General features: G+C 40.9%; 1 protein-coding gene across 1 annotated transcript in view; it reads left to right on the top strand.

The window, feature by feature from the left end:
- LOC109350123 (probable 2-oxoglutarate-dependent dioxygenase At3g49630) overlaps window positions 6942–7500 on the top strand; it is a 20401-nt gene continuing 19842 nt past the window's right edge. Inside the window, exon 1 of the mRNA XM_019591267.1 lies at window positions 6942–6953. The gene's annotated coding sequence lies outside the window, so the exon portion shown is untranslated. The remainder of the gene's footprint in view (window positions 6954–7500) is intronic.

The raw sequence follows: 7500 nt of genomic DNA, 5'->3' as shown, positions 1-7500 counted from the left end.
AGCCCGTGTTCGCCGCATGAACCGCATCCAAGGGAACACTAGACACGTGTGAGAACGCAAGCCATCACAATTCACAGCTAACACATCACACACATCACTTTCGAATCCTGGAACGACCTCTAGAAGGGGTCTGGATGGAACGGGTCATCAGAGGCGCATGAATACCACTTAACAGGTAGGCAACATAAGAACCATAATTGAATGTCGGGGCCAAAATGACACAAGGCGAACATGGGAAGGTTTGTGTGATGAAAGTTCGATGACCATGATCATGGAGCCAGACAGCACAAACATCCTAATTGCCACTCACACGCCCTCCCGTTAGACAAACTCGATGGTACCATACGAACCACTCCTTGTAGTGCCAATGGCAAGCAAGCAAATGGAAACACGTGGTGCCGCCAGATCCACTACGTCAGGCGCGAACAAAAAAGGTAACCGCCAAAATTGATAGGGAACAAGGTTCAAAATTTATCTGACAGCCAAATCCTCACACAATGCACTTCCGACGAACAGACTCACCCTTCTACATGGTGTGGCCCAGCCCTTAGGGAATCACCTCACACCACGTCCTTCCATGGCGAAAAGGGTCTTGCAGGCAACAAATACGCCTAGGTGCGCACATATTTCCAGAGGTGCACACATATTTCCGTGGGACAAGCCTACACCGTCAGCATTGTTGTGTGCGTCTTACACCACCGCACCTTGACTTCAACCATGAAAACCAGTCGCAAACACACTACTTCCGAAGGATTGGGCTTGCGCCCCTTCGTGCTGTAATTGTGCCCCTAAGGGCTTTACCAAGCACCACATCCTTCCGTGTAGGACTGGTCACACTAGAAGCCATGGAACATTCGTGGCATGCCGTAACTACAAACTCCGTACTATGGGACCAATCCAGCACCTAAGTCAGAATCCAGGCTAGAAGCGATGTGTGTGCCCATCGCCCGTTTTTCAACCGGCACTAGGGGCCTCTGCCCCCCAGAGGCATGTGACGTTGGTGACCCCAGCGGGGTAGACGAGACTCATGGGATGCCTTTAAGCGCTATTCCCCACTAGGTAACAGGTAGAATCCTTTGTAGACGACTTAAATACGCGACGGGGTAGTGTAAATGGCAGAGTGGCCTTGTTGCCATGATCCACTTAAATTCAGCCCTTGTCGCTTCAATTCGTCCCTCCAATATCAAACCTTTTTCTGAGTTAGGTCGTACACCCTACGAGGGTTACGAACCTGCACCTCATATGGGCAACGAGGCGAGTAGGTGAAAACTCTGCATTCCGCAAGCACACAGTAGAGACAAAGTCACTTACAATGTGGACTGCGGCATCGCCTCTGCCCATGCCCCATGGTACCTTGTGTGTGGTTCATGGTGTTCGGTGGTTGGGGTTCTTTGTGCATGGTGTGGTTCCTCATGCATGATCCAGAGTGCAAGGTGAAAGAGAGGCCATGACACATGTGTCCAAGTGCTACTAGGTGAAATTGAGGCCATTACACACTTTCCGAGTGCTAGGTGAAAGTGACCCATTCTGTGGCACACGTTCCGAGTGCTAGGTGAAAGTGAACCATTACGTGGCACACGTTCCGAGTGTTAGGCGAAAGTGACCCATGTCATGGCACATGGTCCGCGTTCTAGGTGAAAGTGACCCATGCCATGACCCGTGTCTCGTGTGAGATTCATGGCATTGGTCACTTTCACCAAGCACTCGAAATGTATGCCATGGCATGGGTCACTTTCCCCTAGCACTCGAATGTGTGCCATGGAATGGGTAACTTTCACCTAGCACTCGGAAAGGGTGTAGTGGCCTGAATTTCACCTAATAGCACTCAGACACATGTGTCATGGCCTATCTTTCACCTTGCACTCGGGATCACGCACGAGGAACTACACCATGCACAAAGCACCCCAACCACCAGACACCATGAACCACACGCAAGGCACCATGGGGCATGGCCAGAGGCGATGCCGCACTCCACATTGTAAGTGACTTTGTCTCTACCGTGTGCTTGTGGAACGCGGACTTTGCACCTACTCGCCTCGTCGCCCATATCAGGTGTGGGTTCGTAACCCTTGTAAGGTGTACGACCTAGCTCGGAAAAAGTTTTGAGATGGGAGGGACGAATCGAAGCGACAAGGACTGAATCTTAGTGGATCTAGGCAGCAAGGCCACTCTGCCACTTACAATACTCTGTCATGTAATTAAGTCGTCTGCAAAGAAATTCTACCCCCACTCGAGGCATTTGCTGAGCCTCGAGAACCATCATTTGGGCTTGCTTGCCTAGATGCTATGGAATAGCGCCTTAATGCATGTATTGGTGGACATTTTCAGACTAAGAATGATTCCATGGCTGCTGAATTTCAGTAGCATCAGTAGAGACTATCCGAAGATGTAGAATGCATCATTTTCATCATGTGTGCTACCCGTGGCTCATCCCTATCACCATCTACACAAGATTGACCTAGATAGGGTTGTCTAGTGTGTGTCTAGGGTGTGTGTGTGTTATTCTTTGGTGATTATATTTTGATGTTGACTATGTTATGGTTGTATTTTGTTGTTCTTTCTATTGAACAATATGTACTCGTTTATTGCACTTACTCTTATGGTTTGTAAAACTTTGTTACTAATTTGGATTATTTTTACCAGTTAATTTGCTATCCTTTGATTTTATCTAATTTTTATATCTAATGTGGAATGATTGATATGCTCTGAATATTGAAAAATCATTATCTTTAATCATTCTATGGAACTTATGTTAAACTTACACAGCTAGATATATCTTGTAATCAAATATGTCATAATTTATTTTATTACTACACAAACGATTAACTCCATATAATAATCGATTGATGTTAAACTATGTGCACATGTTCCAGTAATTTTTTTTGGGCTTCTTAATCGATTATCCTTGATTAATTAGTCAATTAAGACCACTAAAATGTGTATATATTTCCTTACTTTTGGCTTTTAATATCATAATCTGTCATTGCTTTTTTATCATGCCAAAATGGGGAGAAAGGTGTTGTTTGAGCTGTTTTGCAGGTTGAAATGAGCTTTCGCAAAGTAATCATAATGCTACCCCTAGTATTACATCTTATTGAAAGTGAAAAGTGTCAAGGATAACACTAGCATGTCTTTGCCTATGTTTTGATGAAGACAAGGTTCTAACAAAGCTTGAAGATGGCTCAACAATCAACATGCCTTGTGCTCATTTGGTCATATCTAGACTAGGGTGTAAATTGAGTCTATAANNNCTGGGATGTGTGTTGTAGTAAGTGAGTATAGGTTAGGTGAACCTAGGTGCTAGTCTCTTAAGCCATCTTAATTGTCATATCATATCCATGAGACATATCATCTAGTTAATTGTATGTTCATGCATCTATCATACATATTATATGTGCATATTAGGCATAATATAATTGGTAGAACATGTATATATATTGTGCATAACATATGATAAGTTTACCGTTTGAAACATATGCATAAATGTACCAGTTAATCGATTAACGTGGTAACTTAATCGATTAACGCAACTACTTTTCTAGTAACTGTGTGTTTTCTATTTGAACTGTATTTTCTGTCATTATGTTGCTTCGTTAATCGATTAACGAAGAGACGTAATCAATTAAATAGTCTGTTATTTGTTATAACTGAAATCTGGTTTAACTGTGTAACTGTTTTGCAACGAATGTAACCGCCTATTCTCTATGCTATAAATAAGAGGCATTGTTCATAGAACCATAGCATTGCATTCTATTGTATAGGGCTATTTAGAGAGCATTTTGTATACTTGTTTTACTAATTTTTGCAAGAGAGATTGCATGCATGAGAAGATAGATTATGTTGTTTTAATTGTTGTTATATGCTTATTGTTTTAGCATAATTCCGTATCCATTCTTATCTTGCTCACATGCTCATGAATTAGATATTGTTAGAGAGAAATTATTTGTATACTGATATTGATTAACTCATTTGAATCTTGATGGCTTAAGTGGTTAGTAAAAGGGTTAATCTTTGAGTCTTTATCTTGTCATATTTTAAGCATTATTGTGCTTAGTATACCTTGTTGTTTAACGTGTTTTTTGTGTATTCTGGATTTTTCTCTTGGTGTGAGATCACCATAGAGATTGAGATTCTTCACCAAGGCTAGGAGGTCTTGATTTGAGGATAAGAATCTTGGTTGGGGCTAGTTCGTGAGAAAGGTTTTCTCATAGGCGAAGGGTAGAGTCAAACCAAGGATTTAGATGTCCTAGATTTCAAGAAGGAGCGTCCTATGTGCTTGTAATTGAATTAGTGTTTGTATCCATATTTCCATATTCTGAAGAAAGAAAATCTCCCTGATCCAGAAGGGGAGGCCTGGTGTTTGTATCCATATTTTAATTACTGTGCAAATTGCATGTCTGATCATTCTACTTTGTGCAGTAGTTAATCGATTAATCCTTCTTGTTAATCGATTCACTCGACTGTTTTCCAGCAGTTGGGTTTTGGTTCAGGAAGCGGTGATCGACAACCGCTACACCTATCCATCCCCCCTTCTAGGTGTTCATAGGCCACTGATACCTAACAAGTGGTATCAGAGCTAGTACGACGTGCTAGCTCAACCGCATCCTCGTGATCCGAAGGGAATTGACATGGGTTCCACCAACCCCTTTGGAAGTGATGGCGCATCAATTAACCGCCCTCCCGTATTCAGTGGTGAGGGTTACACCTACTGGAAAGTTCGGATGAAAATATTCATCGAGGCTACTGATTCGGATATTTGGGAATCCATAATCAGTGGCCCTTTCGTCCCACTTCACTTAGTGGATGGCGAACCGAAAGAAAAGCCAAAAAGCTTATGGACCGATGAGGAGCGCAAGAAGGTCCAGTTCAACCTTCGCGCCAAAAACATCATTACATCGGCCCTATCCTATGATGAGTTCTTTCGAGTATCTCAATGTCAGAGTGTCAAGGAAATGTGGGACACTTTACAAGTGACTCACGAAGGCACAAGCAAGGTCAAGCGCGTCCGACTAAACGCGTTAACCCATGAATACGAATTATTTCGTATGCTACCGAGTGAATCGATCCGCGATATGAAAAAGCGATTCACTCACATTATTAGCCATCTTATTGCTCTAGATAAGATGTTCACCAAAGGAGAGCTCACTAATAAAGTCTTACGTTATCTTGATAGGAGATGGCAACCTAAAGTGGCGGCAATCATGGAGTCCAAGGATCTAGACTCCATGCCTTTGGCAACACTCTTCGGAAAGCTTCAGGAGCATGAGATGGAGCTTGGGCGTTTGACAATTCATGAGGAGTCTGATCGCAAAAAGAAGGGAATATCTCTTAAAGCTTCAATAACACAACCCAACGAAGAGATAGACAATGATGACTCTGATTCAGACATTGATGAGGAAACGCTAAATCTCCTTGTACGAAAATTTGGAAATTTCTTGAAGAAGAAATGAGGACTTAGACGATTCAAAAAGAAAGAAGCGCGTGAATCAACCAGGAAAGACAATACAAAGGAGCGTTTCACTTGCCATGAATGTGGTAAGTTGGGACACATGAAGTATCAGTGCCCCACTTATTTAAAAAGAGTTGATTCATATAGCCAGGACACATGAAGTATCAGTGCCCCACTTACTTAAAAAGAGTTGATTTAGAGAAGAACAACATCAAGCACCTCGGATGAAGAGGAGACCGTGAAGCTATGCTTAATGGCAATAACAGATGAGGCTTGCGAATCAGATAGCAAGGATACTTCAGATGAGGTATACTCTGACACATCATCCTCTTCTTATGAATCTCCCTCGTATGAAATATTATATAGTTCTTATGTTGAGATGCATGAAGAACTTAAAAATTTAGCAAAATTAAGTAGCGAGAGAAAAAGAATAATTTTGCTAAACGAACAAAAAATAATTCAACTGCAGAAAGAATTAGATGAATTAAAACTGGAAAGTAAAACCTTAGGTCTACTTTTTTCCTGTGCTTCATGCGATTGCTCGAAAACTAACTTATGTCAAAATACTACTTGTGAGTCTTACGAGGACTTGAAAGACGAAAAAAATTTAAACTGAATGAAAAACTCGCAAAACTCACAAATAGTAAAAACCAATTAGACACTCTACTTAGCAAAACAAGGAACGTTGGTGACCATACTGGATTAGGGTATGTTCCCACATCCCGTAAAAATAGACCATATAGGACACCTCTAACACGCCAATATAAAAATTCAAATAAGAAAAATAGAGTCCCTACATACCATTATTGTGGCATATATGGCCATACATCTCATTCATATTACATCAAGAAATATGGGATACCCAGTTGCATTTACGCTTAGGTAAGAAAGGGAGATAGCTCCCTAGTCACTAACAAGAAAGAACCCAACATAATTTGGGTACCTGAGTCTAGCAGGTGATCTATATTGCAGGTCAAGACATATGACTGGGGACAAGTCGAAATTCCTAGACTTGTCGTTGAAAGAAAAGGGATTCGTCACCTATGGAGACAACAACAAAGAAAGAATCTTGGGCACCGGGAAGATTGGCAACTCAACCTACACAATAATCGAGAACGTTATTTATGTAGAAGGTTTGGAACAGAATTTGTTGAGCATAAGCCAATTATGCGACAAAGGTAATACTGTGTCTTTCGATTCTAACTGTTGTATCATTCATGATGTATTATCTAATAACGTTAAGTTTGCCGGGTATCGGGTAAATAATATTTATATGGTTAATCTGGAGGATGTCACTTCTCTTTTCTCAAAATGTCTTATTTCAAAAGAAGATGACATCTGGCTTTGGCATAGACGTGTCGCTCACATACATGTGAAGCATTTAGAAAAGTTATCGAAAAATAATGTAGTAATCGGTCTTCCAAAACTCGATTTTAAAACTCAAGATTCCTGTGACATGTGTCAGAAATGTAAACAAGTCATGAATTCATTTAATAAAAAGAATGTGATATCCACTACCAGACCATTGGAGCTTCTCCATATGGAATTGTTTGGACCATCACAAAATTATGGCTTCTGGTGGGAGCTATTACGCCTTAGTTATTGTCGATGATTTTCTAGATTCACTTGGACTTTATTTTTAGCATCAAAGAGCGATGCTTATAAATCTTTTAAATGTCTAGCCAAGCAAATCCAAAACCAGTCTAACCTAAATATTATTTACATTCGATCCGACCATGGCGGAGAATTCAAAAACTATAAATTTAATAAATTCTGTAATAAACATGATATTATGCATTAGTTCTCAGCTCCTTGTACCCCTCAACAAAATGGAGTTGTTGAGAGGAAAAATAGAGTTCTAGAGGAACTCGCGAGGACTATGCTAAATGAGAGCAAGGTCCCAAAGTATTTCTGGGCTGATGCAGTTCACACAACATGTTATGTAATGAATAGAATACTACTTAGACCTACTTCTTCAAAAACACCTTATGAAATTTTTAAAGGTCGAAAACCAAATATTCCTCATCTTCATGCTTTCGGGTGCAAATGTT

Source organism: Lupinus angustifolius, chromosome LG06, assembly GCF_001865875.1.
Source record: "Lupinus angustifolius cultivar Tanjil chromosome LG06, LupAngTanjil_v1.0, whole genome shotgun sequence".
In the NCBI taxonomy this organism is placed as follows: Eukaryota; Viridiplantae; Streptophyta; class Magnoliopsida; order Fabales; family Fabaceae; genus Lupinus; species Lupinus angustifolius.
The sequence above is the reverse complement of the archived record's forward strand: the minus strand, read 5'-3'. Positions and strand labels throughout refer to the sequence as shown.